Source organism: Anticarsia gemmatalis, chromosome 5, assembly GCF_050436995.1.
Source record: "Anticarsia gemmatalis isolate Benzon Research Colony breed Stoneville strain chromosome 5, ilAntGemm2 primary, whole genome shotgun sequence".
Lineage (NCBI taxonomy): Eukaryota > Metazoa > Arthropoda > Insecta > Lepidoptera > Erebidae > Anticarsia > Anticarsia gemmatalis.
Window position 1 is genome coordinate 4,041,305 of NC_134749.1, and position 23,639 is coordinate 4,064,943.

Sequence of the window (23,639 nt, forward strand, 5' to 3'; positions counted from 1 at the left end):
TAGTTATTTTACTGAAATAAGTGGACGTTTATAACCCATTTTACATTCTTAACGAAATAATCTTGCCAAGTTTTCTACTCACTAGGTTAATAGACACTCGCAGTTCATTTTTTAACCATAACTTTTCAACAAATATACTTAAAATATAAATGCCGCTTGTTTGAATGAGTTAATCTCAAGAACTACGGGTTCGCATTGATTTATTGTAATACATATTGGTTTTATTGAAGAATTATACCTATATAACATCTCGGAATGGATAAACATTGAATAACGGGAAAACTAAAGCTCACGCGGTCGGCCGCTATTTCATAATATTGCCGTAGAAAGAATACTGTATTATTTCGGACGCTAAATAAATCTATGTAATATACTGTGGTTCCATTTTATAGAGACTAGAACAAAGAGTCAGTTTATCGTAAACAACATCATAATGTATGCCTCAATAATGTAGAACAATACATTGACCACAGTTTTAGTAGAAAATTGTTCATTACCGTCCAAATTCTTGTCCGAGAAATAAGCTTACAACTAATAGCGTAAAACGTAGGCATCCACACCTCTGCTAACTAGGTGTCACCCTGAGTCTTACAAGAGTTAAGAAGATATTACACTACCAAAGACTTCTCTGTCAACATCGTTCCCGTTTACGTTGACTTACTTTAGACCAAGTTTATTCAAGAACTAAAGGAAATAAAATGTTTTTTACTGTTGACCAACTTATTCCTATGGATTGAATATTAGGAATTCCCGGGCACAGACAAAAGCAATTCACCTGTAACAAACTTTATTAATTATATACTTCTTTTGCGTCATTCATTCACACATCTAGATCTAAAGATACGTATTTTTGAGGAAATCAATCTCACCACAACTTCCCGTAAACATGGAAACAGTTAAAGCCTCGTGTATTTACGTGATAGAATCTCGCTTTGAATTAAATTAATACGCTCCAAGGAAACTATGTGTGCCATTAGTAACGTACCAACGCCATCGAAATCAGTTCTACGTTTAATTGTATTAGCGACTTGTAACTACGTTGTAGAAGAGATTTACTATTTGTTTTCTTACTACCGGATTTAGAACCATCAAATGTCATGTTTACTATACCAAATGAATAAAATATAGGAATTTCCTCTGGTATTTGTATTTGGCAGATGTATATTTTTCATAAACCATCTTTTTTATTAAATTCTTGGGTTAGTAGCGCTTTATCTTGAATCTAAACATATTATTATTTGCAATTTAATAATGTACTGGAAAAGTTATCATAACAAAATAAAGTTGCCACAGTTGACTATAGGTGCAGTTTTATTACTGATGCTTCACTACATCACTACATGTTATTATTATAATATATATCCCCAAGCCATGTTATTATTATAATGAACAGAGAGATAGACAGTATCTCTCTGTTCATGATGAACATGAACTCTACTAAATTGATTTTCATGCAGTTTCTATCAATAGGTAGGTGGAGCGAATCCCGAGAAAATTGCGGCGTTTTTTAAAGACTGTTTGTGTCACTGGTAAATACTATCTCGATCAGTTTAAGTATTATATTAAGATTAAGTCATATTTCAGTGTTTCACCACAAGTTAGACTTTTCGTATGTTAGGATTTAAGGTACACTTTCGCTCTTTTACTTTTCGAAATGAGTACCTCTTTTCATATATGTATTTAAGAATTATAATTTAGCGTTGCTAAAAAGGAATTCGGTCAGAATAATGAAACGTTCATTAACAAGCAAATGAATTTCAATTTGATTTCAGAGGAAGCATTTGAATGTTACCTAGAATAATTTCCGTATGCAAGCGTTCATAACTTTATGGAAACTTTATTGTATGCAGCCAAATTCAGGGATATTTTCGTTCAAATATATTCATGATAAAGCTGAAAGTCTCCATTTAAAATGCATTCAGTTTTATTTATACCAACAATTTTCTAGCGAGCTTTGCAACGAGGGAATGTTAGTTTTATGTCAGTTTCTGTCATACTTTTCCCGCAATTGCTTTGACAGGACGCTCTCTGCTATTTTTTCTATTTAAATTCATATGAGTTTCTCGAGTTAAGAACAATACTTATTAAAACAGTGGAAATTGGACCGTATGTTGACAAAATTTATTTTTTTCTAGCTTCTTACTTATAATTACAGATATCGTAGAACAAAAACTATTGATTAATATGCTATTTAAATTAGCATTTCCGAATAACCAAACATTCCAACAATAGATGCGATTAATAATAAAGTGCTCTGTTTTTAATTCACGCTAAACTTTTCAATCACTAAATAAACCTAACGCCTTTTTTCAGTGCTACTACAATTTCTATTCCAACAAATAATAATCAATATCCCAACTTACTTATGCTCAAATTTTCTTGAACCTATCCTTATCTTAGCTTTTTGTTTAAAACATGTGGTAATACATTTAATATGATATACTTTATTTATAAGACGCTGATGTATGGACTTCCCTTTAGTCGTTGACCAAATTTATAGCGGAATTCTCACTATACGATTTGTGCCGCTACATTTACCTACGAACATATACTATCCGTCTTAATGCGTGATTTTTGAACACATTATGATAGGGAGTCTTATTCCTACCTATGATTTGATAACATAATACTTTTGAGCATTTGGCGACTAAAATCTTTCCCAAAAATAGTATTGCTTATCTATATTACTGTCAAAACTTGTGTAACCGTTGAATATCGTCATAACTTTTATTGTAATATTATTGAACTCTAAGTTTCTTTTAAAACAACTCTTAACCTAACTTAAGTTATCAAATCTACGTCCTAAAGCAACATTATAATAATAGGTCTAATAAAATGCGGATACCTAAAGGTCGGCAAAGTCTTAAAGCGTACTAATTTTATTAATTCGACAATCAAGACAAATTCTCATCATTATAATCCCAAAATTTTACAATTACTACTCTAATCTTAATTGAGGTAATAAGATAAATCATACGAATCGCTAAATATTGTCGGGATTAAAGTCAGTGGGACGTAAAACCGACATTTTTACCGGTAATAATCGTTTGGTGGTCATTATCTAGGTTGGCAATCGTACTAATTAGCTAAACGTTACGATTATTACGCTCTTCTTTGAATCTTATATTATTTTATGAAGGTATTCGTTCTAAGACCTGTTAAGTATAATTGTTTATGGTTCTACGTTTAATTTAAGCTGATGATCGCTACTTATTCCGAAGAGTTACCAACTAACAATCAGATTAATAAAGGCTAGGAGTCAATTGAACCGTAAGATACTTTTTTCATCATTTATTTAACTTCTACTTCTTTTCTTTTTTGTTATATTTTCATCTAATATTAAAATGTAAATATAAACACTTACATGCTCATGATAATCAATATTTTGTATCATGGCTTTATCTTGTTTTATTTTACAGCTAATATTCACATACGCTCTTAAAAAAAATATTGCCCATTTTTGTGTTAGCAAGCCTTTAAACCAGTATCCGGATAATGTGGACCCGTGTGTGCATTAAAATCGCAGCATCTGTAAAATAGTGCCCGTAAGGCACCGGTCCCATTGTTCACGTGTAGCGGTTAAATATTACATAAAAAAATGTTGTCATAATTATTATCCTCAGATGAGAGAGAGTCTGATGAAAAAAAAATATAAAAAAAACTGACGGAAATCCATAGAAAGTGCAGTAAGACATACTCAGCATTACTGTAAGTTGTATTTTTCATTCAAGTTCTGCTTCATGAATAAAAATTATCAGACACAAAATAATTATTCTAAAAATATTAGCACTATTCACATGCCATTTTAAGTCTATGTCCAAGACTGTAGAACGGAAAAAGCTCTAACCCGCTAATCGCTAATTCGCGATCAATGGGACAGGTGCCTAAAGGCGGCTTTTCATTTTAGTCGCTGAATAAATATGGTGAAACCGCAGCGGGTTAGTGCACGCATGCGCGCGCGGTTTGTCTAATGAGCATGCTAATTTATGTCAGCCCGCTGTTTAACTTCATGGAGATTGATATCATTCTCTACAAGCACTCTGAGTTAAGCATTCTTTTAGTATGCTACCAGAACATTACGGTCTTATACCACGCTGCTTAATATGATAATGACATACTTTCTAAGGTTTTGCTGCCAACTTATTTTACTAGCAGCATGTGTTACGCCGTTGCAAAATGATGTCTTAACTATTAAAAGACATTTTGCAGGCTATATTGTACAAAGAACAACAAAGGAAAAAAATTAAACATCATAACTCAAAAGGAATCTTCCTTTCTCCCATACAAAAGCTCGTTTACTCCAAATAACGTTATCATTCAAGGAAATCTGACCTCACCATTTGTATACGTCACTATACATAATAGCCATAACCTGACAGGTAGCCGGTATAAAGAATGTCTTACGGGAAAAATTCGTGCGAAGGGTTCGCAACCCTAAAAATATAAGAACTCCGTTGTCATCTACATCGGTCCTAATTATGGTGGAGGTAACAAATGTCCGTCGTAAATAACCCGTACTGTTGGACCTCACTTAATTATCACGAACACCACGGCGGTTCCGCCTCGTGAGCAGGGGTACTCACTGCCTGGTTACGTTTTATATTAACAGAGAATCATGCCTGCGTTTGTCACGGTTAACGGCTGCGTAATTTCCTACGTGTGGTTTTTTGCTAGTCATTTTGTGTGTGCTGAGAATTTTGTATGGTTTGCCATCGCAATCATGGAACGATTTTGTTTACATATGTTATGTTTAGCGTGACGATTTGGACACCTATCCGGAAGGGTGGCAAGAGATGGCTGAGGATAGAGACCGGTGGAGGAGTTTGGGGGAGACTTTTGCCCAACAATGGGACAGTATAGGATAAATAAATGTTATGTTTAGATGTTGTTTACATATTGAGTACTAGGATTTTTTAAAGATAATCATTGCCATAAAGGCAATTAAACAACAAACTCTACTATCATTAACCATGGCAGTCTGTTGTGTTATAAAAACAATGAAACGTTAAAACTGTACAGCAATTTACTTATCACTGGTCTTCAGTGTAATTTCAATCACTGTCGTAAACAGAAGCAGATGCACTTTTTCCACAAATAACTGGATACCACTAGTCAGTAAACGACCTAAGTGTAAATGCCTCAACGTAGAAACACGAAGAGTGCACGTTGTACAGAGTCGAGTACGTGTTATGAAATTATAATAAGGCCGTGTTTTGTGAGATTATGCGAAATATGTCCCTTTGTGCCGACGCTTCAGTGCAATATGGTGCCAGGGTATTTGCATGAGGCTGCCTCAGCCGCGCCAGGATATAGGCTCAGTAAAATTTCGTGAAATCATGAAAAATATCTTCTTTGATGAAAGTGGAAAAACACAGAATATTTATAAACACGAACGCGAAGTGTGCGGCTTTTTAAACGACTTGACTGTTATGAAATATTCTAAGAGGGTGGCGTTCGCGAAGATGTTGTTTTGCATGGACGTAAAATGTACAGTAGAAATGTACCATTTCGTTGAATACCATGGGTCGTGGAGACTTTTTTAGAACATTAATAAGTAATTAATGTAAGCGGAAATAAAATCTTGGTTTATTAACGCTAACTTATAGATTTTGGCAAAATATTTACACAGTTCATTACCCTTTTTAAAATATTGTCACCGCCTTGCTAGTCGTATAAGACGTAGGTATACACGTCGTGTAGTTAAGCTCTGATTTACGATTTTGAAACTGTATGTGAGTGAAAAAGACAATACACTCCTTTATCAAGGCTTGAACGACGTTTATTATTAAGAAAACTAGACCGTTTTTACTGTTCATCATTATTTTACGCAGCAAATATTTTCCTTCTGTTCCGTAGCGTGACTTCGAAGAAAGAGGTTGCAAATACGGTCCCGTAAGCTTGCTCGAGTTTAATCCCTTGACCCCTAAGTATAATTAACTTTTTCCTTAATGGTTTTAGATAAATCCTCAATTACAGTCCGAGGCCGGAACCCGCCCGACAAATGGCGACAGGTGGAACTTCATTACCTTGGAACTTAATAATGGAATGATCGAGAAACTTTGCTTCAATGTAATTAGCTGATATTATATTTCATCGCCGTTGCGGTAATTGGGTTTAATCGGGTTTTCTTTCTTCATAAACGATTTACTTTATCATGATAAAAAGAAATCCGACATAATCTCTGGAAAAAAATTGCTTAAGACGTGTCAACTTTCTGTATGCCCAATGACCAATTTTTGGAACAAAAGTGAATGTCTAGTTCAAATTATGTATTATAATGTAGGTAATATTTTTTTACAGAAATAATAAAACTTAACCTAGTCTTACTTGACATTTCGACCGCACGGCACACATTTTAAAGAATAAAACAATACCTACCTGCGTCTCAAATATGCTCATTTTACCCTTTTTTAACATTTGTCTAATAAATTTGAGTAAAAACTCTCAACCCTATCAAGAGCCCAATGACAACCCTTTTGAAACTGTAAGCTGGGATATCTCTATTCCCAAAACCCTTTAAAGGGTCAATGTGGAACCTAATTACTCTAAAATCACTCTCATTTGGTGTGCCCTAAATATTAGCTGACGTATCAGTTGGCCAATCTGTCCTGTGATGGGAAGGGACAGCCTTTATAAGTGGGTAATTAAATACGTAGTGTCGGGTGGATTAGTTTGGAGCTGATGAAGATTGTATTAGTGACTGCTGTAGTACAAATGAAAATGTTTGTTGATCTTAAAGTCCTATGATTTGAATAGTCATAGGATCATTTTAAATCAATGTAATATGCTTTCTATTGTTATATAGCAAGTATCCTCTTCAATAAATAAACTAGTGTGCTTTGAATATAGAAAGATAGCTATGTTGTTATGATATATTTTTCTCACATGATTTTTTTTAGTAATTGCATTTCTGCTTACAATTTAAAACTTTCATACAGTTAATAAAGTTCGACTAATTTATAATTCTAAAGGCCTGTTCAAATTATAGCGCACACTCTATGACAAAAAAATCTTTTATTCCACTACTTTGCTGAACACCTACAAGATAATTTTCTTTAACCAAAACTCTTGCAGGTTAAGCTGACCTCAGTGACCTGTTTCACACAGTCATGTTCCAAGCGACGGCATCGTTAAAGTCAATGCTACAGAGTTTGTAAGACTATTTCCGCAACGGATTGACTCCCGGCGGCGTTTTGCGTTTGACATTTCATTACAAATGCTCTCTAGAAATGTAAAGAGTTGTAAAAACAGAGCCAAAAATGAACGCAATGACCTTTTACATTTTAAAGGGGGTGTTTTGTAAAATAACATTACAAATGAATTGAATCAAAAGAGGGAAATCTTTTGTGGTTAGAAGCGTTCTGTAGTATTTATCCTATCAAAATTACGTTGACATTTCAGTTTAAAATTGCAATGCCAGTTAACATAAAATTTGTTGTGTAAGATAATATTATACTTTGATTTATTTCAGATAAAATAATATTGTTACGATTTGGTTACTTGGCCTTATCATTACATCAATATTTATCTATACTAATATTATAAAATTGTAGAGTTTGTTTGTTTACACGCGCTTGTCTCAGGAACCGCTTGTGTGAATCGAAAATATATTTTAGTGTTGGATAGCCTGTTTATTTAGGAAGGCTATATGCTATATAACATCATGCTACAACCAATAGGAGCAGAGTACCAGTGAAAAATGTTACAAATAGGGGAAAGTTATGACCTATTCTCTCTTTTGTGACGCGCGGGTCAGCTGGTTTAAAATCATTGCTGAAAGCTTGTAGCAACGGATATTGTCACAGCGACACATTCTTATAGCAGCCTATTGCCACGAGCAACCTATTGCCACAGGATATATTGCCAGAAGCTACAAATTTCTAGTTCGACGGAGCTCGTAAACTGAACTGTTTATGTGCCAGGCGGTCACTTTGACGTGTCACTTTAGTACACGATAAGTCTCTTTAGTGCTTTGTTCCCAAGACACGAGACAGTACAGAAGACAACTTCATATACTCTCTAAGGCACGGTTGCTCCTAAATATTTAAGCCTTTGACGCTAGTCAGTATATTTGAGTACTAGTTAATTTAAACATATTTTGAATGTAGTTTAAAGCTAGATTGTCTCTGTGGTTTAGACGATAGTGCTTGTTACTACTGATCACGAGGTTTGGGTTCGATTCTCTGTTTAAACAAAGTGCTAATAGTCTTATATATATGTGTCAGAACATTTCTTAAAAGAGTTGGGTATATAACAATAGACTTACCTACTATTTCATGGAACTAATATTACAAACGTAATTCCTACTTCCTGCCCACACCTCGAGTATATCTGACGTAATGGTTTGTATTTATATTGAACCCTAAGTTAAACATGGTTTAAGTTATAATAACTTAAGTCCATCTAATGCTTGAAGGGTCGTTTATCTTTCTAAGCAGCTGTCAGATATAAAATCTCATTTGAAGATCCTATTTGATCTATGATGTTTCATAGTAAATTGGTAGTCGATCTAGTATTTTTTTCACAAGCGTAACACAAAGCAATAAATGTAAAAATACATTTTAAGCTTAAAGGCTAATGATGAAAATATATCTTATTTAATTAACATACTCGGCAATACCTAGGCACTTAAATGCCATGCTTTTGCCATTATTTCCGGAGGAGACCCTTGCCCAACAGTGGGACAGTAATGGGTTATTAAAAAAGTATTAAGCGGCAAAATTATCGAAGTAGGTTTGATAGTTTGCGGTCCGAATGTTGGAAATTTCTTACCTAATATAATTATAATGTACCTTATAACGTTATCTTGACGTTAAGTATACAAATACTGTCGAATATCAAAGATATTATCATAATAAGTTGACATTAATGCTTCTCGGCATTTTAACAAAATGTTTTGTTCTCGTTCAATAATTTTATTTGTAAATATTCTCAAGATGGGTATTATATATCTGTATTATTTATTCATTTGGAAGGGTGACAGGCGACATTGAAAACTGATCCCAACATACTTAACAAGCTGATGGTTACAACGTAAAGTAATATCCTTTCAAAATCAAATTATGTACACGCCAAATGTAATTTATGAAATTTAAGGACGGCGACACGATATCGCATTGAGGAGTAATATAGCTTTTCTCTGGTGGAAGTTATATTACCATACGAAACAGCTATTTAATTATCTTAATAGTATTGTTACAAACATAATACATAATATCACAATGTTATATTAAAGCAAAGTCACATGCCGCGCCAGTCTGTCTATTCGCGATAAACTCAAAATCTACTTACTAAATCCAGTGCATAATATACACTGTATTATTTTAAAATGGTGTCATTTTTTAAGCCGCGGCGAACCCCTGTTTGTATTATATACTACTGTATTACTTTTAAAATGTACTAATGTACATCAAAACCCGCATTTTTATGTGAAGATGGTACTTAAGAGAGATATTTAATTTACCACATTGTTTTATCGGTTAAGTCTTTAAAGTATTATTTAGGATAAACAGAATAATTCACGTTCACATTTACAATTCTACAGTATAGATGACACTCTATATTTAAGACAATAGATCAAAGGAACAAAACTACAAACTATAACTATATCAAAACAAAGCAAAAGTATTTGTATCACAATAATATACGCGCGGTATAAGATATCTGAGATATCGTTTACGTGTGCTTCTGTGAGTCTAACGACGGTGTGGGATGAGAAACAGCTGACGACGCCTTCTATACGAAGCGTGGTTTTGACTGTGACGTAAATATATCATGTAGCGTGTTTCTCTACCCTTGTTAACTATCGACACGCTAGCTATCGGGAAATTTTGTACGAAAATCTGATTGGCACTTCGTATGGACGCCGTACGAACTACTTTTGCATACAGTAGTCCGACTGTACCGTTTGACATGAGTAGTGTATGAAATAAAATGCGTGTGAAAGTATTTTGTTAACTTTGTAATTAATTCGGTAGAAAAAAGTAATCACATTTTACTCCATTAGTAAAATTATGATGTCAGACTACATGTTAATTATACTAACATCATATTGCCGTCTTGCTCTGCTTATTTAGTGGGAATAAGAATAAGATAACAACTACATAAGCCTATCGCACACAGTTAATAAATCTATACTAATATAATAAAGCTGAAGAGTTTGTTTGTTTGTTTGTTTGAACGCGCTAATCTCAGGAACTACTGGTCCGATTTGAAAAATTCTTTCAGTGTTAGATAGCCCATTTATCGAGGAAGGCTATAGGCTATATATCATCACGCCACGACCAATAGGAGCAGAGCACCAGTGAAAAATGTTACAAAAACGGGAAAAATCTCATGCGACGCAAGCGAAGTTGCACGGGTCAGCTAGTCATTGATAATAGGTACGAGGATTATATTGTTCGAGAATGGTACGTGCGTAAATTTTTATCATGTTTGTTATTTTGTAATCCTGCAAAAGCTTTCCAATCTCTATTATTCAGAAGAATGACTTATATGCCTTTACAACATATACGAAACAAAAATTCAGATTGTTTATTTAAAACGAAAGTTGTACAATTTTAAAATGTCCATGTTTCTTTTGAGCAATTGGATACAATATTTTTGCTCTAGGCCAAACATGAAGCAATATGGCATTTTGCCTACTCCGTAAATTGTGACTAATCTAATCAAGCACATGTCTTCAATTAGTAGTCTTTCTTCCACATAAATAACATTATTTTCTATTATATTTGTATAATCTACCGCGTAGATAGTGATTGTACTTAATTAGTCTACTGTTAGTGGCCAACTCGAAGTTACCTAATTGCCGAACATTTGCAATTATAGGTCTGCGGTCTACCAAACATACTGTACACGGGCTGTGTCTTTTGACGAGATATTAACTACTATCATGTAGACTATTATGTGGGTAACGTTAGTTAAAAATAATTGTGTCTAGGGATGGTCTTGACCATAAGTTATTAGTCTAGACAAGCAAACATTTCAAGCGTTCTTTCAATTCGTAATTTCAAGTTTAATCGTTCTAGATACTCCCGCTTCTTATTAACTAGTTTGACTTAGAAATTACGACCAATTATTTGGTATAGGAATCATACATAGAACATTAACAGTATTAACATTATTTATTTTTATGTTAATTGAAAATTTGTTGGATCAGCCCTTTTGCATATTGTTACATAGTTAAGTTTAAAACTAACATTGGCCTTTAATTTACAACAAAACAAATACGACTAAAGGGAAACAAATATTACGCCTTATTCAGGAGTTCATTTGTTTCAATGCGGTCCACTTTAATAATCTTGTGTTAGTCAAATTACAAGGAGCGTGTTTACAAAACTCACGCAAACAGCAAACGTTTCAAATGTATTCTATTCGAGAGCCAACAAGTGCTTACAAACTGAGAACAGTTCTCATTGAAGCCAACCCTGGCGTCGTTTTATTAACACTCAGTACACATGTAAACACTTAAATGTTTTAGTGGGTCCCTAGTACCTTATGGAGTCGTAAACTTTGAAGGTTAACCGTGTGACTTCTGGTTGCGTAATATTTTAGACGGTTGCCGACTTTTTTAAAGTTTATGAGGCCTTTCTGTATTTTTTGTTGTAAGCGGCTATTAAATTTTGTGCTTAAGTAAGGTGTACTCGAAATAAATTTTGTCATTACAGACAGAGCATTTTTTTAAGTAATTTGGTAATCATGTCGGTACCTGTGTACCTTCTGTAACAAACGCTTGTTCATTTTTCTCTGTGTACAGAGTAGGTATCGAGTTAAAATCATTTATTGTCATATAATAAAGCTTGTGTTCAAAAAACTAATCAGAGGAAAGAAACTTCAACGCAGCTAAAGCATGTGAAAATGATAATTCTGCGTTTCAACAAGTACTTAATCATGCTCAAGCTAAACGAATGCATCTACTTTTTTAAAACGTTCCTCTTAGTGGTTGAAAGATGATGATGATTATTCTTAATGCAAAAATCTACGACCCAAAAGTGCGTTCAAGTGGTAGAAAATGTTGGTGAAAGTATATGTCATGTGTTATGTTACTGTTAGTTATAAATCATATAGTACACATGTGAGAGGTATGCGTGTTTTGCAGACAGCATCCATTTGTCACATTATTTGTTCAGCGATAGAGAATTGGAATATTTGTCAACACCAATACGTCAGTCGCATTTGTTGATGGCTTCTGATGTAGCGTAACGTGAATATGTTTTTGAAAACTATTGTTGAAAAATTCCGTAGCTAGATCTGACGTTCTGTTCAGACGTGCCTTGCAACATTCTTATTTACGATTGAATTTACTACCAATAGATTTGTTGTCTGATGTCTGAAAACTAGAACACCATCTTGCTGTATGTCATCAACAATTTAAAAAAAAAATGTTTGTAATTTAATTTAATCCTATTTAAAGACATTCTCAAATACGATAGCCGTATAACATTTTAACATACTTCAACTATAAGTACTCTACTATCTCAAACGAAGTATCTTTTACTCCTTCTCTTACTGGTAATATTTTTATCTCCTTACTTCATTCTTGTAAGAGTTCTGAGAACACGTTCTTCTTGTGTGTAATTATACAGTTGTACAATTAGAAAATATTGACACTAACAGCTGTAAAATTTAAAAGTAGCCTGACCTTCATGAAGAAAATAATTAAAGCAAATAAAAAGAGCACTCTTATTAAAGCACCTTATATAAGTAGATATTCGTTCGTTAGAGCGTTCATCAAACGCCACACACCTAAATACGTAACACTACAGCCTTAGTAGTCTAGTCGTTACTGCAATCGACAACATCGCATTAATTCTACTCTCAGCTCAAACACCTTCAGGCGGCTATCCATTCTGTATTTATTGGTTCAACCAGACAATTGCTATATCTTGTATGCAACTGTCGATTTCAATGGCTATTTGTTTATTGTTCCTCGAAATAATAATATTGTATTATCGTGTTGATTTAAATCGTGCTTAACAACTTACGTATGATTTTATCTAGAGGGTCAGGCAGATGAAGTCGGAAGACAGAGATCGTATGTTATTTATGTACGTTATGTATGTATGTTAATTATGTACGTCTGCAAGTATTTCGATCCCATTTATCGATAGATATTAGATAGATAGATAGATATATTTTGAATGGGCAACTGTACAGGAGAGTATATAAATAATTCCATATTACTATGAATTATTTATTTTAATAAACTACAGGTACAACAAAACTTAATACTTTGTACTTGTCAAAATATCACCGTCACAAGATTGAAGATATATTTTGCTAACAAGTCACATTTAATTAAAGAATCAATCATGCTAATCCCGCGACAAATTATTCCTAACATTACAAAATTACCTTCGCACATAAATTGGTTACCTACAATATATGTTTCGTATATGATTTAAATGTTAATTTGTAAACTTGCTCGATTTATTGCATGTCACCGCGCTAAATATATTACTATCTATTAATAGGTACACGAGCGTTTCGAGCCGCTGAGTGCGTGGGAAGATAAACAGCTGGCAACTTTTGTACTTAACCCCTCCCCCCTCTTACACCCCCTCTCTTAATATCGAAGTAAACTTAGGAGTTTGCGTGTGCAAAACATTGATTTCTTTTTCTTGTTTGTTTTAGGTCGGGTCCGTTGAAGCGATGTTGACAATACCCCTCTTCAGTAATGTTGTCGACTTTTGAATACATCGGGAGTGTAGAGTTTTTGATGTGCTTTTTTTGTAAACACGGTCTACGGAAAGTGCTTTGGTCTTGTAATTACATTTCTTCGTTAATTCCACGCCGAATTTGTTTATTAAATGGACGTTAAAATAGCTCATTTTTGAGTAGATTTTAATACTTGTTTATATGATTTTTATTTAAATTAGAAACATTAATAAAAAGTGGATAAACATTTAAAAAAGTCTACAGAAAAAGCAATATAAAGCTAATGTGTTGTCATTTACCATTACTAAATGAAAAGGGAACCTATTAATAGCCCGGTCATATTGCTGGCACTACTAAACACCACTAATGTATTCTACATCCACACATTGTTAACGTGACCTTTACCGAAAACAAACACAGCTCACTATTTTCAATTCATATTTCATTTGACAATATGACAGGCACGGAATTAAACCGAATGCAAAGCAATGCAAATATTATTAGCATTTTAGAGAGCCAAAACACGTAACTTATGTGGCAATGTTCTTTGCTTGCTGGCAGTATTTTGCCAGAATATGGCAAATATTTAGCGTCGCGCGTGCCAAAATATAAATAGTCTAAGCTAATGGTTAGGGACATTAGCCAGCGGCCCCATTTCTCAATTGAAAGTTGATACTTGAGACTCGATAACACGGCAAGCTGTATTTTGAAGCGACTTCAGCAGGAACAGGCTTCTCCAGTCGGGCAAACGTATCAGTAAGTAACACATAACAATCATAGGTTTGAACGAGAATATATGTTTTTCAATATTTTTTTTAGAAACTTATTTCCTTCTTTTTGTAGTAAATTTTCTAAATGAAGTTTTTTTTTACACATAATCATCAACATACAAGTATTTGTATTATTTTTACAACGAAATGCCACCTTTACATTATCAAAAACTTCAGAAATGATAAAAATATTTACGTTACTGATCAGTAACGTGCTTCTTTGATTAAAAGGAAAAATATTGAAGTCTGCGTGTTTCTACGTTAAAGCCACCTGAGGCCAAAAAAATAGAGTATTTTCAATAAAACTCTTAATGCGTAGAATTTTTTTAACTAGAACGCATTTTCAATAGTTCGTAATAAAACGACAGGAAAAACAAAATACCAGCCGCTAGGCATAAGAAAATGATTTGCTTCGAAAGCTAATATTACGAAGAAAACTTGTAAAGCAGATAAAACTTTCATATTTTCTCTTCACGCCATCCTAATTTGCCAGTCTCCAAAGTTTAAAATACCAAAATGTTAGCACTTATACATTTTATTCGTCGAACTTTGCTTCTTAAAATGTTCGATCCAAAACTGGTATCTGTAAGAGCTTGCGCATTCAGTGGTTATGTAACATCGAGTATAGAATAGGACTGGAGTGACAAAATAAATAGCTGTTTGGAATGAAAGTGTCGTCGATAGCATGACGCGCCTCTGTGTGATGGAGTGATGAAAGATTTATGACAGGCATCGGCAAAATGTTTCGATAGATGTGGTTGGATTGAAAAGCGTGAGTGCTTTGCTTTTTGAGTTCCATTACTACTGGTAGTGCGTTTTCTGTCTAACAGTATTCTTATCCGTTAGTGATGAATATGTTCTTTTAGTGACAATATTAATATAAATAAATATATAATAAATAAATTCTGCACGATTAGTTCTTGCAACCGGTGATCTATTTAACGTCAAAACGTTTTGTATTTTATAGGTAGGTGCGTAGGTTTGGTAAAAAAAAACTTACTTTTTCAAAATGATGTCAAAATGTTCAAAACGTGTGATTGAATTATATTTAAAAAACCAATTCAATGTTTTTCGCGTAACACTCGAACACACAAACATGCTCGATGTGGAAAAACTTTGTATAAAACAGTTTTTATCTCGACAGTACACTAGTACGTAACTGTGTCGCAAAAAATACAATATCGAAAGTTTTTCGTGTCGTTTTCTGTTATCGATACTTTGGAAAATCTATTTCCATTGAAGCACAAGATTTACGCGACTACGTCTCTCAATATTTTTTAAATATTTATGTATATCTGATGTTAATAACAGATATTAATAGGAGATAGACCGATATTTGAGCTATATTTTATATTGAAAGATTTATTATCTAAGCTTGAATAAAGATTTATGATCTTGTAATTTAGATAAACACGTTTTCAACTCTTAAATCATTTTTTAACAATCAAAATAAATAATGTACCTATGTATATTTATTTAGCTTTTATTATGCAGAAACGGGTAAATCAAAGTCTTTTGTATTTCAAACTTCAATGAAAGTTGGCAATAATAGATTTTACCCCAAAGATATAGACTTAAATAACAAAAAATAAAGAAACAATGCGATAGGAGTGGCCGGCATTAGCCAGTAATATTGTCCTTTTAAGTATAGTAAATATATTGTACTCAAAATTACAGTCACATTTTGCAACTTGATGAATAAAAATATATTTCCTTCCTCCATACACAATGAAGGAAGCGTTTTCTAGGTTTCTAGGGTACTCGTAGGCGACGAACTCACAAAACCACTTAATGGACTAATGTCTATGTGATGTAACGCTCTGACTCTGAAGGATCACTTCCAGCCAAGCAGAGGACACTTAGCGCTCATGTTTATTTTACTGAATAATGAAGGAAAATAACGATGCATATTTTGTCTTGTTAAAAAGTGTAACCATTCTTATTTAGTTTAAAAAATATGCACTTTCGAGGATGCATTTTTACAAAAAAACAAAATGTACACATTTTTCGATTCATGAATTCACAAATTACAATGACACAAAATAATTTTGTGTGGAATAAAATCCTTCGAATATTTGACTGAAATGTTATTGACGTTATATGTTAGGAACTTTTCAACAGCAGTTTAGAAGAAGGTTAGAGTAGAGTTGTTTACCAACCTGCTCACCAATAAAACTAACTTTTCAAACATGAATTTGTGTTCCACGAAATCAAGACGAGGTTAATAAAACCAGTACGCATGACCCTTAATAGCATTAAAAACAAGTCAAGTGATTTAAAAGGAGCCGTTAACGTTTCCTACAAAATAAATAAAATGTTCTACGTTTCCGTTGTACCGTTGTAATTATTTCACGGAGCGAACATAATTTGTATTTCATTTCCTCGTTCAGGGCAATGAACTTCAACTGAGTATGAATTAATCTCAATTTTGGCTTGAAAACCGAGAAATGAAGAACTTGGCCTCCGGGCAAACGGTAAGCTTTGCCTATTTGTCTTGAGAGAACGGGTAAATGAAGATTTAAGGTTCGGTGACTTAATTCTGTAAGATCCGTCAAACATTGAAGTTGTTATAATCCAACCAATTTTCTATTAAAGACGATACCAAATTGACACATAAATATTTTTATGTTAATGAGTTACCAACCTCTGCAGCCTTTGCTCCAACCAATTTGTCAATGGGTGTAATTAATAGTTTTATTTGTTTCGAAAGTTTGAAGGATCGTATCAAGTGGCGTTTTTTAGTCTCTGCCTAGCATCATGAAAAAAGGCGTGATTTTATGTATGTATGTATGTATTTTTTTCGCATTTGCGCTATATTTCTAACATCAAAAACGTTTAATCCAGATCTATCCTAATATTTATAGACAATTTAAAAGTGGTAATATATTAAAATATCAAGCACTACTGACTTTAAACTACGATTTCAGAAAATTCAACATTGTAATATACAAAAAAATATCTTCGTATAGTTCCCTATAGAAATGTTTTAGTGAATACATTCAGCCACTACACACATTTAGACTACTCTACTTAATTACATAAGAAAACGTTCGCGTTTACACATGGGAAGGTTTCAGTATTATTCCCATAATTAAAGTGCTAGGCTCGTGGAAACCATTCGTACCATTTACTGTGGTTACTTATAGAATATTTAGTTAATGATACCTACGGGAATCGGGAATATTAGGCAAGTATGCTGAATTAATAATTGTACTAATGTAGAAGAAATTATGAGTAATGATTTTCGTACTACCAAAACTGAAACTTGATTAAGTGTCATTCTGAAAGATTCTTTTTAGGCTCTAAATCTTTCAAATTAGAATAGAATGACACCATGAAATGGAAAGAATGAGTGGCCATTATCATTATGCCTATTTAAATATTCTTTTTTTATTTTCGTTCTAAACAAATGGCTTTTGCTTTTTGGCAGAATTGTAGGAGCACCTAGACCCTCAATAAACAAAATTTATTTGATATAAGGCTGAATGTACAAATTCTCAATGTTCACTTATGTTTTCTATAAAGACTAAATATTTCTTTAGAGTAGTTATTTGGTTTATATTAGGTGTACAGTAATTTGGAACTTTGGAATTTTCGCTAGAAAGCCACCAAAACAAATTCCCTAAAATCGTATAAATAAAAAGCTCTTACGTACAAAAGTAAACGTGAACATTAGGTAACCGTACACATAACAAAAGAGTCCGTCTCTATGGGGCGAGTTTTATTTTAGTTGCGCAAAGTAAAGTTCGCACAAACTATTACTGGGGCAAGTTAAACGTTAGTCAATGTTCACTGTGCCCGAGTTTTTTCACAACAGATACATGTGCTAATTCCTAGTGTTACGATTTCAACGTTTTTTAACCAGCTGTTACTCACAATGGAAGGTAGTGCGATTGTAACTGTGTTTATTTAATTCTTTATAGTTATGTAAGTATCTATAAAAATGTCATTAAATTTTTTCCCACAAACGCATATCTTTATAATCCTTCCTCTTAAAATGTTGTTCTAAATTAATATTAAATAGCAGAAGTAAACACAACTTTAAGTTCTCATCCGATAATCTAAAAACGATTGCATTTAATTGTATAAACATACCTTTACAAGATTTAAGCCAACTTGTATATTGTTGACTGAACTCAGGCTCACAAGTCAGCGGTAAGACGGCAAAGCAGCTTATCCCATGTTTAAATGAGATTCCAGCACTCGACAGTCGGATTATAGTTCTTAATACAACTGCAGTTAGTTCGAAAATTGATTATTACTTATCTGAGCTTATAGTCAAGCCGATTTCATTGGAGAATCTGTTGGTTTTTTGTTAATCGTTCTGTAGTTTGTAGTTTAAAGTATTTTGGTTCTTGTTGCTGTTTGCGTTGAGTATTAATTGGAACTTCGAAGATATTTAAATGCTACATTTAAGCATAAACTCTTGCTTTTAATTTTTCAGGGTGTTAGGCAGATGGTTGTCCAAACGATATAGGCGTCTGGGCTGAACAGCTGCAGATACGTTCGTCAATCAGTAAAATATAGAATTGGAGAAAATCATTTGAACTAATTATTATTAGTAACAAAAAAAATTACACGTGTAAAAAAAATGCGTCATATTATTTTCATAAGAAAGAAAGTCGAAGAAAATCCTTATTAACATAACACTTTTACTAAAGATAAGAGCATCAGGATTTGAATAAGATTATTCCTTACCTAACTTGTATAAATAGAAGAGGCTCATTGGAATTCAAGTCACGGCTCAACATTAGTATTTCGGATGGTATTGTTCGTGCCTACATGCATCCCAATCGCTTATTTTCCTGTTGACAACACTGAGAGAAATCAGTCACTAACTGGGTCTTTTTACCGCGGCATTATATTTTTTATAGTTTATACTACGGCCGCTAGATGGCTAGGATACAAAAGGAAATAGTATAGAATAAAAACTTATACGTTTGTTTTATTTCAAGTTTAAATAAGCACCTCGCATGTTTCAAAAGCTTATTTTTTGATATACTGCAGTTTTTTGCTATAAATATTTAGAATATGACTGACAAAGTAACTGGGTCTTTTTACCGCGTATATTTAAGCTTTAAAGTTTATGTCCCGGCCGCCAGATGGCACTTTACATACACGTTTGTTTTATTCAAAGCTAGAATGAATGCTGCGCATATTTTAAGAGCTTAGTTTTTGGTATAGTTCTGTATTATGACTATAAATCTTTAGAATATGACCGACAACGATATTTATGGTATTTTTATGTCAATTTGATTGAAAGTTGCAGTGATCGTATGTCATCACGGCGATAAATAAAATACAACTGCCACACGAATAAAAAAGAATAAAGTTAGGTGACCATTTTAATCATTGCACCACGTACATTATTCAAATATTATAGATTGAACAGAAACTGTTTAAAATCAAAACAATCATTTAGATTTAAATCATTTATTCATTTAGATCAAATATTGACACTAATAGATAGTCTGATATAATAGTAAAAAATTTGCAGTTCAGTGATCAGCATTAACCATTGATGATCTAATCGTATTGTATTCAATTGCTTAAACAAAACTTCGAACATAGGGAGACATAATGGTATGTCTTACTGTGTATAAAGTTGTTGGTCACAGACAGTGACCGGAACTACAATAACAAGTCGAAGCGACTGAATTTACATACACACGCAAGATTTCCGCTCCACTGACCAGTGCCAAGTCAGCTAAATTGACATGAAGGATTTACACCACTTGACACAGGTATGTATTGACCTATAAGCTTATGAAGCTTAAATGTATGAATGTAATAATTTCATCTTTTGTTTTTCTTTAACTTTTTTCTACAGTTACGACGTGTTTCGGTTGGTTACGATCAGTGGACTAAACAATGGTAAGAATTTATAATAGGATTCCGACTTATGGTTAATACTGGATATTTTATTAAAATGACATTGAGAATATTATAACAATGTTTAGTGGAAATTGAATCTTGACGCCATGATCGCTTTTACACTGCCCCTAAGACTAAGGAAACAGTATAACTGACATTTAAAATATGACTCATTTGACTCACTTTGATGGCAGTCCGCTTAAAACAAAAAAAGTAGTAGGTCCTCGAAATTTCAGGACCACTTGTTATCTTACCAAAAATTTGGAATCAAGAAATCTACAACAGAAAATCCAAAACGTGCCTGATTTTCATTATTTAGACTTCTATTTAAGTATTTAAGCAGAATTATGCAAAATTTTCCAAAACAGGGTCACGTAATTCTCAAAGCATATCTTTAGAAAACATTAATCAATCTTCTCACGTACAATATAGCCGCTTGTTCATCTCAGAGCATGAATTTAAACCTTATTTTATTAGAGTACAGGTCCAAAGACACTTAAACTTTACGAGTTAATTTTATAACTGTATTGGGTTTCTCAATTTTATGTAAAACGGTCGGTGTTACATGAAAATGATTCTATTTAATACACCTTTGATATTTAGAAATTTAAACTCGAATTATAACATCAGTTAGGTAGAATAGTTTGTTTGTATTGACCTTAAGGGAAATCTAAGTTAAGTTTCTCTTTTATCAATTAAAATAGGTAGGCCAAATAATATGTAGTTGTATATTTTTATGCAGTCTGAGAATTTCTACAATTGTGCCGAATTACAACTAACCATAACCTTTAATAATTGAATACCTCAAAGCCAGTGGTATGCTTTTTTAAAGAAACGTATTGTAAGAAAATTAATTTGCTTTAACTGTCTTAAAAATAAAAGTTTAAATCTCAACATCAAAGCAATTTGCGAATATCATCAACACAGTCAAGTAAAACGCCTATAATTTTATACAAAATAAACACAAACGTACTGTATGCTTATAATGAGAGTTTCGAGTAAAATGCCCGCTTAAGACTTCGCTAAGCCGACACTTCAACGGGATAATTAAGAAAGCGTCTACGTAATATCAGATTTTCGTAGACAATCTACGCCGTAGTATTGCTACGCCGTAGACAGGAGAAGCTACGAACGACCGATTGTCGTGCACATTAAAATGAAAACAATCTGACTCTTCAAGACTGTAATGATATTCGAGTTCCTCTTTGAACATACAAGAAAAACATATAATTTTAATAACTAAATATTTATTTATTCGTTTCTAAAAGAAATTTCCTCATATATAACGTTCGGCGCCAAAGTGACTACTTGACGAAATACATGTGGAAAAGAATGAAGCGAATGAAAGCACAAAAATATTATGAAAGAGCGTTTTTATTTTTTTTATGCAAACGTTTATAACAAACAGTTTGGATAACAAAGTAAGTTTGTGTCTGAATACATTTTTGTTCCATATTTTTGTGAATGGTAACATTGTGTGCTTAAATATAAAACGTTTTGAAATGTTACAGTTTAGTTGCGTTTGAAATTTTCAACGTTGTCATATGTGTCTACAACATAGAAGAACATAGTTACATTTCTCTTTGATCAAATTTATGGGTATTTTTTTATTTATAACTACATATATGTGTATCTTATTATTTATAGGTATACATATAAAAGAAAGCCGTGTTGAGTACACTATTTATTTCTCAAGATCGGCTGACCCGATTTGGCTGAAAATGTATGAAGAGTTAGCTTAGAACCAGGAGACGGACATAGGTTATCTCGTTTGGCCGCGTTTGTACTTGGTGCAGTATATGAAGACCAAGTAGTCATGATCTCCTGGTAATTGTGAATTTATTTTTTGATTAGAATTAGGGCCAAAGCTCAAGAACAGCTCGACCACTTACTTACTGTTTTTGCAAAATTGTATTTAAGACACGGGAAGGTTTTGCAGAGAGAAATAATCGTGAACGGAGCTGCGTGAGTGAGCTCGTTAAATTTAAAAATAAAGAAAACTTTTGAACGAAATTTAATTTGGCATCATATTCATATTTATTAAATATCGCAATATTGGTAATTTTATTTTGTACAGGTATTAAAATTAATGTCGGTATTCATTCGTCAGATTAATTCATAAATGCATTTCGGTTATCTCACTTATTTTCGAAATAAAATTTAAAAACAATTTTCAGAGGAAAAAACTGTGACAGATTTAATTAAATGTATAATATCTTGTCGGTTATACCCGAAAGTGCAGGCAGAGGTATGAAGTACACTTAAGTTTCGTCATTAACAATGTTAGTCCCATTTAATAGGGGACTTGCCTATAATTATTGCCTATTTCGGGCAAACGGTTGCTTAATCTTTGGGTTAAGCAACCGTTTACACGGTCATCTACAGATGGCGTGGTGGTATTCGACTGAGCGTTACCTTGCTTCGGAAGGCAAGTAAAAAGTCAATCTCGGTTATCGTCCAATAAGATTTCAGTCGATAGGCCACTTCAAATGCATTCCGGGCGGCTTGAACAACTAAATGGTCTAACCATACGATAAAATAAAAATATACAGGGTTCGGCTCGGTAATCGAATCCGAGACATGGTCATTGGTCAGTAGTCGGATACACTACCTACCCCAGAGTCAGTCCACATGAAATATATACAGCACGATAAACTATCAAAACGTAATTTAAAAGGGGTAATACTATCATCTCATCTCTCTTATCACGTTAATAACAACGAAACCGCCAAATTAATTATCAGATAATTTAAAATCAATTATCGGACCGAGATTACGGGTATAATTAAATCGTGAACAATGCCAATTAGCCGACGACTGACTTAGCGAAAAAACTTTCGGATTTTCCCAATAAGTATTAAATTTCTTTTCTTTATAGCGAGACGACGTCGGCTGGTGGACAATGAGGTCAAATAAGGTATAAGATATATTTTTATAAATGAGTAAGATTCCAAAATAAAAATTGTATAGAATATATCTTTAACCTTCAAGTTTAAAGTATATAATATGTAGAATATGTCTAAAGTTGGAATCTAACGTCGTGTATGTCCCAGTTTTGTGATAATTGTGACACGTTTAAATCTGTCCCACGTTGCCTTTAGATCGAAATAGAAAAACAGTTATAAAAGCCTATTTTATTATAAAGAAATGCTTATACAATAAAAAAAATCCTCCATCAATGGAACATTCTTGCTAACTACGAGATTTTTAATGAGATAGGTATCTTTAACATACTCTATTTGGAGTACCTAAGATATTTTAAAAGAAATGTGGCTAGCAAAAATGTATGGACTACATTAAATATTTTTATTCATATACCTAACTACCTGAGATACATTA

General features: G+C 33.1%; 1 protein-coding gene across 8 annotated transcripts in view; it reads right to left on the minus strand.

Moving 5' to 3' along the window:
• The window catches only part of LOC142972831 (uncharacterized), a 60,214-nt gene that overhangs the window by 35,361 nt on the left and 1,214 nt on the right, over window positions 1-23,639 (minus strand). The gene's annotated exons all lie outside the window — the stretch shown is intronic.